Source organism: Peromyscus eremicus, chromosome 5, assembly GCF_949786415.1.
Source record: "Peromyscus eremicus chromosome 5, PerEre_H2_v1, whole genome shotgun sequence".
NCBI classification, from domain to species: Eukaryota; Metazoa; Chordata; class Mammalia; order Rodentia; family Cricetidae; genus Peromyscus; species Peromyscus eremicus.
The window spans coordinates 63908065-63927632 of record NC_081420.1 but is presented as its reverse complement, the minus strand read 5'-3'; the positions used below and the strand labels follow the sequence as shown (position 1 = coordinate 63927632).

The 19568-nt window shown below is 44.5% G+C and overlaps 1 pseudogene; it reads left to right on the top strand.

Annotated features, from left to right (window-relative positions):
- Positions 1-17448: 17448 nt before the first annotated feature.
- LOC131911061 (uracil-DNA glycosylase-like) lies at positions 17449-18270 on the top strand (annotated as a pseudogene).
- Positions 18271-19568: the final 1298 nt, after the last annotated feature.

The window sequence follows — 19568 nt, the reverse complement described above, 5'->3', positions numbered from 1 at the left end:
CTTCTTTTGATACTCTGCCTGTTCCTGTGGTATAAAACTCCCTCTGAGCTGGGCGGTGGTGGTGCATGTCTTTAATCCCAGCACTCGGGAGGCAGAGCCAGGCGGATCTCTGTGAGTTCGAGGCCAGCCTGGGCTACCAAGTGAGTTCCAGGAGAGGCGCAAAGCTACACAGAGAAACCCTGTCTCGAGAAAACCAAAAAAAAAAAAAAAAAAAACCTCCCTCTGTGGCCGATTTCAGGCAACTAAAATGTGATAACTCAGTACCCACAAGATTGGAATAGATAGATGCTTGCTGTCTCAGTTACATTGTTTGCCCACTAAACACACAGTGAAGCATAGGTAATAGCAAAATATCTAAGCCACATTGTTCGAGGATCAGAGATTTGCAAATCTGCCTCCTCTCCAAAATTTCATCTGCAAACCCCAAGATAACATAGTCACTGCAGTTTCAAATTTGATATTGCGTTTATTTATTTATTGGGTGGCGTGTGCATACCACAGTACACCCATGAAGATCAAAGGACAACTTACAGGGACCAGTAGAGTGTCTCCTTCTACCATGTGGGTGCCAGGAATTAAACTAGGGTTGTCACGCCTAGTGGTAAGCGCCTGTACCCCATGATTCCTCCTGCCAACCCTCGCTGCATTTTTTTTGCATTGTTTTTGTTTGTTGGTTTGGTTTGGGTTTTGTTTTTTGTTTTTTGTTTTTTTTTTTTTTTTGAGACAGAGTTTCTCTTTGTAGCTCTGGATGTCCTGGATCTCTCTCTGTACACCAGGCTGGCCTCAAACTCACAGAGATCTGATCCTCTTGTCTACCTGCCTCTGCCTCCTGAGTGCTGGGATTAAACAGCATGCGCCACCACTGCCTGGCTCTTTCTCTGTTATTTTTTGAGATAGGGTCTCACTCCAGTCTCAGACTTGCCTGGAATTTGCACTCTTCCTACTCCATCCTCTTAAGTGCTGGGCCAACAGGTAACAGTGACCACACCCAGCTTCACCGTCTATTTTACATCATTCATGGGCGTGCAGAGTATAAAATTCTGCATTGTGAAGGCACACATTTCCAACTGAGTAACAAGTCACTGCCCTGTCTTCTTGCATTAGTTCTCATACTCTAAAGAAGTGTTCTTTCACAGACCGTGGCCACTGCCACATTTCCTGTCCGTATCTGTGACAGCTGTTTTGCTGTAACAAACAGCATCCAAGCATAATGCTGAAGTCTTGTGTAGTGTTCTTAAGCGTGAGAAGGCTGTGATGTACTTTGCAGAAGGGAGGCTTTGCTCAGGTCTGAGTTACACTGACATTATAGTTCATGAGTCGGTTGCTGGGGATGTAGTTCAGTCAGTTGAGCTTGCCTGACATCTATAGATAGAGCCCTAAACTCAATCCCCAGCACTGAATAAACCAAGTGTGGTGATGCACAACTTTAATCCCAGAATTCGAGAGGTAGACAAGAGGATCAGAAGTTCAAGTCATCTTCTGCTACAAGTAAAGTTTAAGGGGGCCCATATGGGATCTTGTCTCAAGAAAAAGGAAAGGGAAGGAAGGAAGGAAGGAAGGAAGGAAGGAAGGAAGGAAGGAAGGCAGGCAGACAATAATAAACAAGGTTGTGTGATTGATCCACTAACAGAACTGTAACCAGAGTCTTGCAGTGGCCTATCCCTTATTCCCCCAGGAGCACTAGTTTGTACTGATTCATGTTAATAGAACTCCACAGACTATAACTTCTGTGGACAGTTAAGAATTGGCCATAGGAAACAATTGGGAATGATGAGTTTTAAGTCTGAGAATGTTTATTTTGATATGACTTGCAACACCCACTTACATTAACAGTGCCTGACAACTGACCTGCAAAGCCTGTGAAATTTTCAGTGTCTCCGAACTCACTGCTGGGAACAGAAAGCAATAAATTAACAAAGGTGCCCCTGCCCCTCTCCATCGCCTTTGGTTTTTGGTTTATTTTTACTTACTTACTTAATTTGTGTGTGTACATATACTATGTGTTTGTGCAGATGTGGGGAGGTCAAAGGACATTTTCAGGAGTCAGTTTTTACCTTCTACATTGCTGGAGTAGGCTCTGTCTTGTTTCTGCTGCTACGTGCATACTCCAAGCCACCTGGCCTGCAAGCTTCAGGGCAGTTTTCCTATCTCTGCCTGCCATCTCCCATCTCCCACTGTGGGGGAGAGCTATAATTACAGATGTGTGCTACTGTATCCGGTAGGTACGGCATACACCTGGTACACTTACATACTGCAGGCAAAATACTCATACTCAGATAAGTGGTGTGAGTAAAATATATCTGGAGTTGACCTCTGGTCTCCACAGATGTACACACATGAACATGTACGTACACGTATTACTACACACAAAAAAAATAAAGCCAAGAAATCAATGTTTGTACAATAATGTGAATTAAACTATAAACTATTCCACTTTTCCAAGTTTTTTCCCATTAATATGCAAAAGGTACATATTTTGGCTATACATTATTCTTCTGAAAATTAAAAAGAATAAGTAGAAGGAAAAAAATTCAGTCACCGAAAGCTACCATGCAGAGATGACCACTGTTGGTGTTTTGTGGTTTTTCCCCCGAAGTGCTTTACCCACATAAACAGGTATTTCATTAGGTTTTTTATTATTATTTTAGTGGCTAGAAGGTGGCTTAAGTGAGTAAAGTGTTTGCTGTGAAGTCTTGATCGACCTGAGTTTGATACCCAGAACCTATGTAGCAAGCCAGATGTGGTAGCACACACTTGTAATCCTAGTTCTGGAGAGGCCGAGACAGGCAGATCTCCCAAGCTTACTGGCCAGTTTTCCTAGCCTACTCAACAAGCTCCAGGATATGAGACCTTACCTTACAAAATCAAGGTAAATAATGCCTGGGAATGACACCCAAGATTGATCTCTGGTCTCCACAGGAACATGTACACACACCTGCACACACCCCTGAGCCCACACAAATGCTAACACACACAATTTTTTTATTTCACCCTTTTGAAGTTTAAGACAGAAACCTTTAAAATGGCAGAATGTAAGTCAAGTCAACTCATCAGGATTTAGCAGTAACTCAGGGTCCAAAGCGAGCAGTAGACACTGAAGAAAACTTGGTGTCCTCCCTGGATGCAGGCGCTGCTGCAGGATGTGGGAGGGTACCATAAAGGAATGTACCTTCGACAACGTCACTTGAGTGGCAGAGACCCAGTCAGTAAAAATTAGCACAAATAAAAGCAGAAACACTCAGAGCAAAGCACTCAAGGAAATGAGACCCAGCCTATGGGATGGTGCCACCCATATTCCCCATCTGTAAAGATATGTCCTGTTTGGATATACCTCAGCATGCTTTTCATCTTCTAGGCACCTCTTAGTTCAATCAACTACCACATGAAGAAAAGCAAGTAAGTGAGGTTAAAGATCAAAATCCATCATTTCTCAAATCTCTCTCTCCCTCCCTCTCTCTCCCTCTCTCTCTCCCTCCCCTTCCACACCTCTCTCTCTCTCTCTCTCTCTCTCTCTCTCTCTCTCTCTCTCTCTCTCTCTCTCTCTCTCTCGTGTGTGTGTGTGTGTGTGTGTGTGTGTGTGTGTGTGTGTGTGTGTTGCATATACACTTGTTAGTGTGGATGTGTGCATATGTACCTGCACATGCATATGGAAACCAGAGACCAATGCTGGTCTCCTTGATCTCTTTCTGTCTTTGTTTTATTTTATTTTAATTTTATTGAGACATTGTCTCTCACTGAACCTGAAGCTCATGGATTTGGCTAGACTGGCTGGCCAAAGATTGCCAGAGATCTGCCTGTCTCTGTCTCCAAGCACTGGGGACAGGTGTCAGGAGATGGGGCCCTTTTTATGTGTGCTAAGAATCCCAACTCAGGTCCTCCTATTGATAAGGTAAGCCCTTTACCAACTGAGCCATATCTCCAGCCCCATGTTTCTGGGATTTTTATAATAAGCTTTGACACCATGGAAAGCTGTTGGAAGAGGCATGTAGGTTGTTATAGTCCATGGAATGGAAGAAGGTAGCAGATAATAGAGGAGAAGGTCATTTCCAAACAGATGGCGAAATATCCAGCTGAGTGTCTTTGGTGAGAAAACTCTTTGAAACTAATTTTAAAGCTGTGAATATAGACACACACCAAAATACCTAGCCAAATGGCTCTGTCCTTCACAGCGATTATGACATATTGGATGTTGGTGTTCTGATGCCTGCAAAGTGACTGACTATTCTTCTAAAACTATCTGCACACAGATAATATAAACAGATACTAAAGAACCTACCAATTTGGAACATGAAAGGTCCATGATGATCTCATGTGTGAAGAGCTAAAAGGTGAAATGCAGGCAGTGAGTGAGCATGTGAGCACCAGGCTCCATCTCCTGACACCTGGCCCAGTGACCAGCCATCTTTGTAGTCTACCTGTCCATCTCTTACTCTTTCATATTCTCTGCCACCTACAGTGGATACCCAGTAACTAATCTCAAGCATTATAAACCATGCTGACCAGTCAATGTCTAGGAAGGTAGGATGGACTCTGGGCTTGGGAGTCAGAAGATCTGGGTACCATCCTTCTTCAGCTGATCAAACAGGAGATGACAAACATCTACTCATCAAAAAGTGGAAGGAGATATTTGCTCTTCTCAGACTACTAGTAGGTTGAATTCAGATATAACAATGACCATTGAGATCCCTTGTAAACTATAAACTAATGCACAAGTATTGGGTAGTGGTATTCCTCTTATTCTGTGTCCTCCTGCTGAGAGAAATAATGACTTTTTTCTGTTATACCCAATGCTTCATGTTCTTGTATAAGAAAATGTTATTTTAAAAAAACAATAGTGTAGCTTCCTCGTCTTGCAGCTTTCTATGCACTTCAGTTGTGGAAGCAGTATTTTGCCAACTATTTGAAGTTAAGCAAAGGTGCTGCCTCCTTAGATGCCTTGGATGCAAAGCATGCTCCCCATACCCACAGGGATACATGACAAGACTCCCAACAACTCCCGAAAACATAGACAGCACTGAAAATCTATATATGCAATGTTTTCTTCCATATGGGACCTGCATTTATGAATTATATACAGTAGGAGATTGATGGCAATCACTAACAATAGAAAATAAAATTGAAGTCTATCCTAAACTAGATGCATCCAACATGAAAAAAAGACAGTTTGGAAGTAAATAATGGGTGGGCAACATATATAGTTTGGATATGGTGGACAAAGGAAAGATTCATATCCTGAGCAGTGTGGCAGCGTAAGATGTCATTGCACAACTCCATAAAAGTTATCCTCGAAAACTTTCGAGACACTTATTTCTACAATTTTCCTTTTAGTATGTTCTGACTGTGGTTAAACATGGGGTTACTGAAACCACAGAATGCAGCTCATCAGAAAGAGGAAGTCTACTGTAAATACTAACATAAAGATTTACAGGGCTGGGAAGAGGCACAACTCTCAGTAAGAGAGCTTGCAGCTCTTGGAGAGGACAGAAGTTGGGCCACTCACAACCAACAGTAACTCCAGCTCCAGGGATCCAATACCCTCTCCTGGCCTCCATGGAAACCTGCACATGTGTGTACATACACATATACAGACATACACACATACACATAAAAATAAAGTAATTTTTTTTTTTTTTTTGGTTTTTTGAGATAGGGTTTCTCCATGTAGTTTTGGCCTGTCCTGGATCTTGCTCTGTAGCCCAGGCCGGCCTGGAACTCACAGAGATCCACCTGGCTCTGCCTCCCAGTGCTGGGATTAAAGGCGTGTGCCATCGCCACCTGGCATAAAATAAATCTTTAAAAAAATAAAATAAAGACGTACAATGTGCTAACTTTCCTGTGGTTGCAAGTGATGGGACTTCATTGTTAAGGACATTTGGGAGGCAAGTGATACTAATATAAATTTTATGAGACTGGATGAAGAGTGCCCACACTATCTGGTTTAATATACCTATGAGGGTGTGTTATGAAATAATCTTTTTGTACACTGTGAAAATGTTTCTTTGCCAAGGTGCCTTCTGATTGGTTTAAGAAAAGGCTAAATAGCCAATAGCTAGGCAGGTAGAGGTTAGGCAGGATTTGTAGACAAAAAGAGAGCATGGGGAAGAAGAAGGGTGGGGTCACCAGCCAGACACAGAGGAAGCAGGAGATAAATATGCTGTGTTGTAAAAAGGTATTGCCATGTGGTGGAGCATAGACAAGAAATATAGGTTAATTTAAGAGGTAAGAGCTAGCTAGCAACAAACCTAAGCATCAGCTGAACACTTACAATTAATAATAAGTCTCTATGCCAGTTATTGGGGAGTTGGTGGTCCCAACAGAAAACCCCACCTACAAGGGTGTTTCAGGATAAGACTAGCAGGGTTGAGGAGACGACATCCCTCTCCCCATTGTGGTGGGTGTTCTGGTGGAAACTCCACCTCAGCCCCTGGCACCCTGGCATCCATATACCCAGAGTCTGCAATGTTCCGGTGGAAGCTCCACCTCAACTCCCCTCCCCCATCCATTTCCCTAAACTCACCCCTCAAAGCCCGCCAAACATGGCTCCTCCCCCAGAGATGCTCAAGACCACTCCCATAGGGTATTTAAACTGCATCCCAGAAAACAGACACATGGTTTTTTGGTCTCTCGTTCCTGTCTCCTCTCTGGGAGACCAGAGAATCACCCGGGAACATTTTACTCATTAAACTGGGGCTTTTTCTAATTTGGTTTGATTTGGATTGCTGCGTCGGCAGAGAGGCTTATCGGGGTGCAAAAACTTTTCAGTGGGCATCATCCAATCCACCAAGGGCCTGAACAGTACAAAGGACAGAGGAAAGAAGAAGTGCCTGGTCCCCTTTTTTGTCCCACTGTTTGGTCTGAGTAATTTCCTCTCATCTTGTCCTACCATTGGATAAGGACTTACCATCTATTTTCCTGATGGTCAGGCTTTCAGGATGAAACTGAGTTATACTAACAACATTCCTAGGTTTCTAGATTATAAGTTCCAGAGAAACAAAACCCATATGTATACATAGCTTACATAATACATAATATGCAATTATGTATAATATGTATATACATTTATATCCTATTGGGTCCATTCTGTAAAGCCTTAGTTACAATCAAAAAGTAAAGTAAGAATCAAAAAGAGAGGCAGCCTCAAAAGACACAGTCAAGCTGGACAGTGGTGGCACACGCCTTTAATCCCAGCACTCGGGAGGCAGAGGCAGGCGGATCTCTGTGAGTTCGAGGCCAGCCTGGGCTACCAAGTGAGTTCCAGGAAAGGCGCAAAGCTACACAGAGAAACCCTGTCTCGAAAAACCAAAAAAAAAAAAAAAAAAACACACAGTCAAATACAAAGTGGAACAAGATTTCATATTACAAGTGCTTTTCACCAAGCATATTACATCGGCTTGCTTGGAATCTCACAGTGGTCCTGTTATGGCTCAGGCAGACGATGTTCCCCACTTTTGCATCCAAACACATTGGCACACAGTTTATTACCCAAACAGTGCAATATCCTTGCATCTGAAATGAGACCCAGAAGCTCTACCCACAGGTAGTCTCTCCAACCTACCCACCCAGCTGCCTCCCAGAGAGTAATTCCAGGGATGTGGGCAGCTGCTAATACTACTTCCTAAAAGCAGGGTTCTATGAGAGTCCAAGCAAACTGATGTGTATGAGAGGACCTTGTATATTGTATCATCGATGCATACATATGCTATCTCCCTGTTCTGTCACTGTCTCTCTCTGGTGTGCACACGCGCATTGTGTGTGTATAATTGTGTGTGTATACTGTTTCTCAGAATTCTAACATTTTGATACATAGTATAACATAATCATGAATTCATTCCAGAAGTATGGAAATGGCTTGCCAATGCCCTAAGTGATCCTGAGAGCCTCAACTTGATATCTACTCCCCACGATGATACATTCTAGAGCCCTATGGCACCAGTCCTTCTAAAAGCCAAAGACAGAAGAAGTAAGGTTCAATAAGAGAAAGTGTCTAGTAGTGGAATTTTGCATGCAGGATAACAGCAGACTACCGCAGAGGAATGGTGGTGCCAGCCATGAAACTGACTTGGAAAACCCACTGGCTCAACGTGCACCAGCGATCAGCTACATTTTCTTCCTCCAAGAGGCCAAAGTGAGAGAAATTCAGATACAAGGCCTTTCTCGGGGAGAAATTTGCCTTTTTTCTTCACTGAAGAGTGAAAACAAGCTGGAAACGGAGCTTCAGGGAGGGACAATACCCAGACGAGGTTCTGCGTTAGAGAGTGTTGTGAGTCTTGTTTGGGGCTAGCATTTGGCCAAATGCTCGGTTTGAAGTTTCTTTTCATGACTGGGGAACAAATTCCCAGCCGTGTACACACTAAACAAGCTATGACAATGCTGTGTTCTCATCTCAGAGAGCAGCTCCTTTGAATAATCATTGTAATTATTTCATGAAGAAAAAAATAATCCAAGGATATCATGATGAGCTTATGTCAGTAAGATGATCTCCCGCAACTAGGCTGGTCTACCTGACCCTCCTCTGACACCTTTTCACCAGGAAAGGGACAGAAGAAAAGCAGGTATTTATTCCTGTTTCATCTCTTGCTTATTTCAGCCATGTCCAGCCTCTTGACACTACAGAACAACACAGTGGTTTATGAAGTTAATGCTCCAGAACCCTGAAATCACAGAGAGAGAGAGAGAGAGAGAGAGAGAGAGAGAGAGAGAGAGAGAGAGAGAGAGAGAGAACAAGGCAGGGGTGGGTAGAGACATTGAGAGACTCAATGTCCAAGTAAGTGGATGATTTTGTATTGAGCTACATCCGTAACTATCTTATGCCACAAGTAGCCTCGTGCTTTGGGTTGGACATAGAAAACTAACTTTAGTTGGGTGAACAAATGGTTCAGTGTGTAAGAGAATTTGCTGCAGAATCATAAGGATCTAGGTTCAAATCCCCAGCACCTATGTTAAAAGCCAGATGCGGTCTCGAACACCTTATCCCTGGTCCTAGAAAAATCAGCAGAAAAATCGCTACTGTCTATTGTTGGCCAGACTAGCTCCAGGTTCATAAGATATTTTGTCTTAAAAGAATATGGCAAACAGTGACAGAGCAGGTCACCCCTGTCCTTTTCCAGCCTCTGTACTCATGTGCAGGCATGCAAATACACATATGCATAAACACATACATACAACACACACACACACACACACACACACACACACACACACACATTTTAAATAAAATAACTTAATTGGCTGCAGCCTAACCCATCAAGCAGTCTCTTGGCTATAAATAACTTAATTAGTGATTTATAGCTTTTTTACATGTTTGGCTATATTGGAATCTTCCATCAGCTGAAACTGTGGTTGGACTTCCTTTCCGGACTTTGGGGAGGGCACTAGCCCCCACATAATGACACAGAGACTTACTAATTATGAAATCTTGGCCATAAGCTTAGGCTTGTCCCCAACTAGCTCTTATAACTTAGATTAACCTGTTTCTATCAATCTATGTTCTGTCACGTGGCTTTTTACCTCTCCTCCATTCTGTGTATCCGACTCCCTCTGTGTCTCGCTGGAATCTCCCATGCACCTAGATTCACCCCCTCCCTGAGTTCTTCTCTCTATCCAGAAGTCCCGTCTAACCTCCCCTGCCTAGCTATTGGCCGTTGAACTTTTTATTAAACCAATTAGGTGCCTTAGGCAGGTGAGGCAAAGCATAGACACATCCTCACACAGTGTAAACAAGTATCTTGCAACAGAAGCTTAGTGACCGTGATTAACTCCACACTGGTGTTGTCTTTTGAGCAGGGCTTTTCACTCTGCTTTCGTCTTCACAGACCTCCACACCTAGTGGCTCACTCTCTCCAGTTCAGCTCTAGAAATGAACCAGTCAGTGACAATGAGACATCTCTGGGCATTACATTTTGCAAAGCACGGTAGAACACAGGCCTGTGGAGCATGCTTATATTTCCCAAGATAAATAACTACAGCACATACTCCTCAGGGAGTCGAGCCAGACTCCTATGGGGGTAGATGCAAATTTTAATGTAAGACCTGTATAGTTCCTGCTGCCCAATTATTGCCTCTATCACCCACTACAACAAAACAACAGATTCTTATTGTGCTGCCTTTTACATGTCCTCCAATCACTTACCCAAGTTATGGTATTTCTACACAATAGATACAGAGAAAGTACATACAAATCCCAACTTTTGTTAATGTTAATCATAGCCTTTCTCTGACTCACTCATCAGAAAAACCTTCTTAGCCCTCAGTATTAAGAAGAGAATGGAAACATAGATTTCCATCAAAGCTAAGGTATGGAAATTGTCTGAAAACATTTTTTAAATGTTTTTTTGAATGTTCAATATTTAAAAGTTTTTTTGTGTAAGCCAAGCATGGTGGTCTATGCCTTTAGTCCCAGCCCTTGGGAGGCAGAGGAAAGAGGATCACTGGGAGTTCCAGGCCAGCTTGGTCTACACAGTGAGTTCCAGGACAGCCAGAACTACTAAGTGAGATCCTGTCTCAAAAAAATAAAAAAATAAAAATAAAAAAAAACAGACAGAGAGAGAGAGAGAGAGAGAGAGAGAGAGAGAGAGAGAGAGAGAGAGAAGGCCATGAGACTGGACTGGACATACACAATGGTCCCAACAGACCAAACTGAGAGAATTCAATCACAGTTACTGAAGTGGCTGGTGAAATGAATGCCTTGTGGCCAAGTACACAAGCTGTGACAACTGAGCAGCTGAGCTAACCACCTGATTGACTGACTAGGCTGTAACCAATCCAGTTGTTTTCCCTACCCCACATCCCCACCCACTCTGTGTCACATGATCATGATGGTTGGCATTTTTAGAACCTACTCTGACTCTGAGAATTGCCTTATTCAACTTTTGTTGAGTAAAGAAAACTCTTTTCTTGTGTTTTGCTCCAATAAATTCTACAAAATTGGACTAATCTAAGTGTTAGGATCCTGCCCTCATTCCTGCACATGCGCAGCTTGAGGTCTTGCATCTTATGTCATCAAGGGGTGCTGGTGACTACGCAAGCGCCTTAAAAAGCCCGAGGGGGACCCCCACCCTTTCTCTCTACTCTCTGCTCCCTGCTCTGCTTTGACCCCCCCCCCATCTTTCTCTCTCTCTCTCCAGGCCTGGCTCTCCTCTCTCCTATCCCCTCCTTCCTCCCAATAAAGTTGTCTGTAACTCTGGTAGTCACGGCCATGGCTCGTGACTTTCCTGCCGGGAACCAGCGCTGCCATCAGCGCCATTTACCATCCTTTCACTAAGGAACTTTCACCAAATAGAAAATGAGCTTTTACGTTAATTTACTCATCATTTAAATTTTTATTTTTAAAACCTTTTTTTTTAATTTTTTTTTATTTTTCAAGACAGGGTTTTTCTGTGTAGCCCTGGCTGTCCTGGAACTCACTCTGTAGTTCAAGCTGGCCTCGAACTCACAGAGATCCACCTACTTCTGCCTCCCGAGTGCTGGGATCAAAGGCATGCACCACCACTGCTCAGCACCTTTCTTTTTCTTAATAACCTCTTTGAAACTTTTTATATACCTTTCAGGGACATCTATACATTTACACAGGAATCAGTCCATCTGTGACTGACATTTTGATTGCTTTATTCTCCAGGAGTAACATGAGCCCAAAGAACAGAATATAAACATACAACCAACTCCCCTGGCTTAGGAGTCTGGGATGTCAACCACAGCTCTCCATGGTAGGAATGGCTGTCTTCTCTGCTGAGCCCTGCTGGGCCCTGGCCCCATGTGGTCTAAGGACAATCCAAGAGTAAAAGATGAGGGCTGTGGTGGCACCTAGTGACTGGAAGTTCAGCGGCTTCCAAGGACAAGCGAGCCTTGGATCTCATTCATGAAGTCAAGTCAGAGATTTTCCTGAGAAAAGTAGGGATGAGGTCATTGGAACCAAGGGCAGGGTGAGGCTGCCTGTCAATCTTCCTGGTTAGAAGGACTCCACAGCAAATGTTCAAGTTGGGTTCTTCAGCTACTTCTTATGCCTGCAACTCTAGCTAAACGTTGTAGAGTTGAACCAACCCTCACAGAACATCTTGAGTTTTCCATCTGAATGTTAATTATTTGAACTGAACTAATTTTATATAAAAGTTACCCTTGGGGACATTAGCTGTGTGATGACAGCATCTACTTGTGAATCAGAATCTCTCAGTTTTCAGAAAAGGCATAGTAATACTGTTTTCTTTTCTTTGTCTCATTGAGAAAACCTTTGAGCTAATTAGGGGAAAAAATGCTATTTCAAAACTTCTCCTCACACCTCTGTCCTCTGAGACCTGGAGCAGTGACTTGCCTGGGGAATTCAGGATCCCAGAAATTTCTAGTGTATGAAGTCACCACATCCTGTGAAATTACTCACAAACACCATTATTCCCTTATCTGCTTCCTTTAACACAGTCACTTGGATGGTTTCAAGACGGATAGAATCACATCACAGAACATTCATTATTAGTCATACTCCTAGGGTGTTGATAAGTGAGATGGTAACAGGGTGATGATTCCACAATGTGAAGTTTTTAAATTGCATAAAACGGATATGAACAGAACATCCTGTCAGTAAAATTCCCTATTCCCATTCCCTCGGCTCTGGGTGTGGAGCTCCACACTGGCTCTTGGAACCAGCTAGCGCTACATGACCTTCTGCCTCTCAGGGAGATGTTGAAACCGCCTTACAAGTAAGGCTGCTCACACACAAAGCGGGCCTGCTCCTTCCCACACCAAGGAGGTTTATCAGCCTTGGTTCTGCTATTGGGCTTATGATCTCACTGAGGTGAGGGAGGCTCAAGACAGATGGCGAAGCTTTCCTGGGGAGTCCCAGCAGTGTGAGTGAATGATCAAAGAATAACAGCTGAGCCGGGTGGTAGGGGCGCTCACCTTTAATCTAATCCCAGCACTCTGGGAGGCAGAGGCAGGCAGATCTCTGTACATTTGAGGCCAGCCTGGTTTACAGAGTTGAGTTCCAGGACAGCCAGGGCTATACAGAGAAACCCTGCCTTGAATAAAACAAACAAACCAAAAACAAAACAAAAAAAGCAACTGCAGCTTCCTCCTCCGGGATGTTTACGGCCAGAGACTAGTTGCCTGCAGAGACCCCCTTGTGCTGTAATCTAGTAAATACCGGAGGTGTCAGGTTGCCAGTGATGGTGATAGTAGATGCCCTCTACATGTGTCTGCATGGCTGTCCTTTCTTCACCCCCTCACTGCCCATCAAGGTTCCAGGACCAAAGAACCGCCAACTGCCCATCAAGGTTCCAGGACCAAAGAACCGCCAGAGAAATTCCCGGGGAGACTTAATGCAAGAACCTTTGAGGCAGATCCTGAGGTGAGAGAAAATGAGGAGGAGGAGCACTTCCAAGGGGAAAGGCCACAGTGAAGCAGCGGCGACAGTGAGGAGAGAGGTCAACTGCAGATTTAACTACGAGCCTCTCTCTCTTTCTCTCTCCTCCCCCACTCCTCCTCTCTCCCTCCCTCCCTCTCTCTTTCATGTCTCATGTACCTTAGATTGGTGTTTTAATTTCTGATCCTCCTTCCCTACCCGTGTTAATATTAGAGGTATGCACCCCCATACCTGGTTCGTGAGGTGCTAGGGTTCAAACCTAGGACTCTGTGCATTCTAGTCAAACACTACATCCCCAGACCCAGCTATCTTAGTCAGGGATTCTACTGATGTGACCTAACACCTCGACCGAAAAGCAAGTTGGGGAGGAAAGGGTTTATTGAGCTTACACTTCCACATTGCTGTTCATCACTAAAGGAAGTCAGGACAGGAACTCAAAACGGGGCAGGATCCTGAAGGCAGGAGCTGATGCCCAGGCCATGGAGGGGTGGTGCTTATTAGCTTGCTCAGCCTGCTTTCTTATAGAACCCAGGACCACCAGCCCAGGGATGGCACCACCCACCATGGGCTGGGCCCTCCCCCATTGATCACTAAGTGAGAAAATGCCCTACAGCTGTATCTCATGGAGGCCTTTCCTCCACTGAGGCTCCTTCCTCTCTGATGACTTCAGCTTGTGTCGAGGTGACACACAAGATCAGCCAGTACACCAGCTTTCCTTCTCTCGTTTTTTTTCACTTGTGTGTGTCTATATACAGTGTTATATGTGTGCCTGTGTACACATTAGCACGTGTGAATGTAGACACGAGTAACAGAGCAGGCATGTGGAGGTCAAAGGGCAGCACTGGGTGTCCATCTCATTTGAAACATGGTCTCTTGATTGTTTTCCTGCTGTATGTTATGGCTAGTTGACCGGTGAGACTCCGGGGATTGTCCTGTCTCCACTTCCCATCTCCCTGTAGTAGGGATGCTATAACAGATGCTTGCACACGGGTCTGATTTTTCTGTGGACTCTGGGGACTTGAACTCAGATCCTTACCCTTTCATGGCAAGCATTATTACCCACTGATCCGTCTCCCCAACCCCAACTTTCCCTCCTTTACAGAGGACTTAGTCTCAGAAGAACCCTTTAAATGGATCAGAGAAGGGAAGGACTTCCTGGAATTTGATGGTGGTGTATGTCATGTGCAGGATTTTCAAAGGCAGTGTCTGGGAACTGCTCCTCCAGCTCATACCTCACTTCTAGTGGGGGCTTTTCCTGATGAGCTCTTTGAACAAAGCTAGACTGTGAACTCCAGCTCCATCCACTCACTCCGCTGACTACCATCAGGCTCTGGGCAAAGGGGCCACAACTTCCATGAGTAAAGAAACTAAAGACACAAGAGGAAGAGACACAGACCACATCTGGCCTTCTCACATCATGGTCTCCATTAAGGCTGCCGCCCCTCCTAGGAAGAAGAGAAAAGGCTTACTGAAAAAGAAAGAAAGAAAGAAAGAAAGAAAGAAAGAAAGAAAGAAAGAAAGAAAGAAAGAAAAGCAGAAAATTTGACTGTTCATTGACTGTTCACAGGACTGCACATTTGTTGTTTCCTATGACCAGAAATGTCAACAACCTACTTGAGATAAGATCTAGCGATGTGGCTTGTGCTAGCCTGTCTTCCTGCCTCTACCTTCCAACTGCTGGCCTGACAGTCATGTACCACCTCAGAAACAACATGGCAGTTTTTCATCAATAGACAAAGGTTGCCCTGCCCCACCAAAGAACTAAGGAAGATAAAGTGTATGGTGTATTTGAGTCTAAGTCAGATTTTTTTTTTTTTTTTTTTTTTTTTTTTTTTTTTTTTTTTTTGGTTTTTCGAGACAGGGTTTCTCTGTGTAGCTTTGCGCCTTTCCTGGGACTCACTTGGTAGCCCAGGCTGGCCTCGAACTCACAGAGATCCGCCTGGCTCTGCCTCCCGAGTGCTGGGATTAAAGGCATGAGCCACCACCGCCCGGCATAAGTCAGATTTGTTAAACGTCGTGGTTACAGTGGCATGTCTTACTAAAGCAGTGAGCTACCAGTTCAGTGACAGACTTGTGTTATGATACGGCGTTTGGGAGGCCTTGGTGGATTGGGCCAAGGTGCCCTGGTGAGTGAGGGAGACACTATGCAGACTCAAGGGGGTGGAAAGTCACTTACACCATGCAAACACATGTCCATGTGGAGAGTGGTTTGGGGGGAGGGGAGAGAGAATGGAGGGAAGGAGAAAGGAGAGAGAGAGAGAGAGAGAGAGAGAGAGAGGGAGAGGGAGAGAGGAGGTGCACACCTCGTGGGAGAGAGAGAGAGAGAGAAGGGGGATGAGGACTTTTCTTTTTAAGTGGGCTTTATGTAAGGTGACATCAGGACTGGGCAGGTGAGGGTATTATCTAGCTATTGGCCAGGATTCCAAAAAATGAGTCTGAATGATAACAACTTGGTCTCAAAAAAAAAAAAAACCAGATAGAAACAACTGATATCTACCTCTGGTTGCCATACACACATACACATGCATGCATGAACATCTGTACACACACACATGCATGAGCACCTCTACACACACACACACACACACACACACACACACACACATACACACACAGATTCAACATAGCAAGAAGTAAAGGCAATAGGGTGCTCTCTGGTTCTGGTTGCAAACTGGGTGAAAAGGTCTGTATTTTTGGTGTATTGGAGGAGAACTGATTCTAAGTGTCTGCTGCATACTGTGATGCCGGACATTTCCTGTTCATCATCTTTTGCTTGGATCTAGTTCTGGTAAATATACCATTCTCTATGACTCATCCTCTGGCTTCACATTCCACTTTCTTTTCCTTTATATTTTTCTCCACTTGACCCAGATCCTAATGGGTCCTTAACTATGAAAATTAAAACACTAAAAGCAGAGCTGTCTTAGGAGCAGGTCTAAGCTCGCTTATTTCCTTTTACCCCTCAGTTGTCGTATCTAAGGGATACGACTAAGGCAGATAGTTTCCCTTGATGTTTATGTCTCCCATAATCCCTCTCTTCCATTCCTAGAGCAATCAATTTTAAAATTATTTTGAAATGCACCAGAGTTCCTTCCCTGAGGAGGGAAGTCAAGAAAGCTAGCTTTCTTCCCATCTCATTTATATATTACACTGTTGTTTCTTTGTTTTGAGTGTGTGTGTGTGTGTGTGCGCACGCATGCACCCATGTGCCTGTGTGCACCCATGCACCTCTCATAGGTGTGTGCATATGAAGGTCAGCGGGCAACTTTTAGGAGTTTCTCTTCTTCCACCATTTGGGGCCACATTGAACTCAGGCCATAGGTAGGACTTGGTACGAGATGCTTCACCCACCAAGTCATTTTTCTGGCTCTACTGTGCATTTTAGATTTTATTTTATCTATCGTATATTACATGTCATGTGGCGGGTACCTGCCCCAGCACATATGGAGTCAGTTCTCTCCTACCACCACTGTGTGAGCACAGAACTTCCATCATTAGGCTCACCCCACAGGTGCTTTACCCAACAGAGTCTTACCAGCTTATTTGTTTGTTCAGAGACAGTATGTCTCTGTGTGATGCAGGCTAGCCTTGAACTATTGTTGGTTGGGCTTATTTTATTTTATTTTTTTTGCTCTTTCACTCTTTTGCTTTTTTTTGGGGGGGGGGGCTGCCACCCAGCTGCCAAATAAATACACAGAGAGACTTATTATTACTTATAAATGTCTGGCCTTAGCTTGGCTTGTTTCTTGCCAGCTAACTTAAATTATCCTATCTATCTTTTGCCACTGGGCTTTTACCTTTCTCTATTTCTATGTATCTTTTCTTTCCTTCTTATCCCATGTCTGGCTGTGTGCCTGGGTAGCTGGAGTCTACCTCTCCTCCTATCCCTTTTCTTCATTTTGATCCTCCTTTTTCTCCTTCTATTTATTCTCTTTGCCTGCCAGCCCCACCTACCCTTTCTCTGCCCAGCTATCGGCTGTTCTAGACAGGCAAAGCAACACAGTTTCACAGAGTTAAACAAATGCAACATAAAAGAATGCAACCCCAGGGCGCGTAGGTGGGTGGAACGCCTAGCTGGCTAGGCTCAGCCCACGTGGGCCATGGGCGTCTTGGGGCCACGGCCTTTGGGGTTGGCGCTGAGGATGGAGGTTGTGGGGGGAGGAGGCAAGAAGGCCCCAGTCGGGCAGGATGAGCAGGCCAGGCCTCGGCACGGAACAGCTTGTCCGCATCCAGAGGAACAAAGCCGCTTGGCCCTGCTCAGACTTGCAACGTGCTGGAAGCAGCAGCTGTACAAAGAGTTCGGGAAGCCATACTTCATTAAGCTCATGGGATTTGTTGCTGAAGAAAGAAAACATCACAAGGTCTATCCACCCCCGGAGCAGGTGTTCACGTGGACCCAGATGTGTGACATCCGAGATGAGAAAGTTGTCATTCTGGGACAGGATCCCTATCACAGACCTAATCAAGCTTACGGGCTCTGCTTCAGTGTCCAAAGACCAGTTCCACCTCCACCCAGTTTGGAAAACGTTTTTAAAGAGCTGTCCACAGACATCGATGGTTTTGTTCATCCTGGTCATGGGGATTTATCGGGGTGGGCCAGACAAGGTGTCCTGCTCCTCAATGCTGTCTTCGCAGTCCATGCCCACCAAGCCAATTCCCATAAGGAGAGGGGTTGGGAGCAATTCACAGATGCAGTTGTGTCCTGGCTAAATCAGAACCTGAATGGCCTTGTCTTCCTGCTCTGGGGCTCTTACGCCCAGAAGAAGGCAGTGCCAATGATAAGAAGTGTCAGCATGTCCTGCAAACAGCCCACCCCTCCCTCTCCGTTGTCGGTGTACAGGGGGTTCTTTGGATGTAGACATTTTTCTAAAGCCAATGAACAAAAGTCTGGCAAGAAGCCCATCAACTGGAAGGAGCTGTGATCTTGCAAGGCAGGCCGCCTGTCTCCAGCATAGCTTCTGAGAAGCCACTGAAGCATTGGCCAGTTTAGAAGTCACTGAAAATGTCCCTGTTCTTAAGTTCCCGTGTGAGTGAAGAAAATGGAGAGATCTTTGTAAAGCAGTCACGAGCCGGCCAGTCCGCAGAAACCACAGCTTCGCCAGCCAGACCTCTTCTGACTGGCGCTAGGCTTGAACTCTCCAGGCCAGGCAAGGTGGCCTGGCCAAAGACGCCCACTTCTCACAGACTGGTGGTCACAGACTTGTCCTCTGTGAGCTGTATTGGGTTGGGGGAGAGATGGTTTCTGATGAGCTAAGTTTGGTGTCTGCCGCTGTTTGCTTTTGCCTTTAGAGGGAGTGGTTACAAGGTGTCCAGGTGTGTTCTTCAAAAGGCTCTGTCTCACGGAGCCCTTGGGTGTTTTGCAGTCTTTGAGGATCTGTTTTCCTGTTACAAAGGGAGCGAGTGTGTTTTCCTGGCTCAGGAGGAGTGGCTGCGATCTGTCCTGCTTCTTGTCCAGGCCTCTGCCTTAAGCAAGTGGTAAAGTTGAGCAGCGCAGAGGGGAGCGTTTGTGTTTGTTTTAAATGAGGGTGGGGGGTTTTCTTTTAGTGCCTGTGGAGTTGGGGTTCCCATAGCAGACTGCCAGGTAGGTGTTGGTTTGTGTATGTGATACTGGGGACCAACCCCAGGGTGCTGCTTTTTATCTGCTGAATTCACACAGATTGTATTTCTCTGCAACGCTGGAGAACGTTGTGTCTTTTACAAGGTAGGCAGATACATTATTTTTTTCAATCCTTTCTTTGAGAGACAATCTACTGAGTTCATACCTCATCCTGGATCCGGTGGATCTCGCTGGTTAGAGAAGTGATCCTGCCTGAGCAGGATAATAAAGATCGTTGGAGTTTGGCCTTGTAAATAAAATAAAAAAAAAAGAAAGAAAGAATGCAACTCATCCTTGCATCATTAAAACGAATGTTCCATTGCATAAACCAATGTAACATATCTTAAAATAATATTCCACAACACTGAACTCTCGGTTTTTCTGTCTGTCCTCACACTGCTGCCAGTCTTTTCTGGTTTTCTATGCTCAGAATCATGTGCAATTAATGTCTCAAAGATGTTTTTTGTTGTTTAAGTAACACTTGAAAATCATATATATATAGATAGATATATATCTATATATAGATATATATAGATCTATATATAGATATATATATATATATAGATCTATATATATATATCTATATATAGAGAGAGAGAGATCCCACAGAGCACGAGTGTGGAA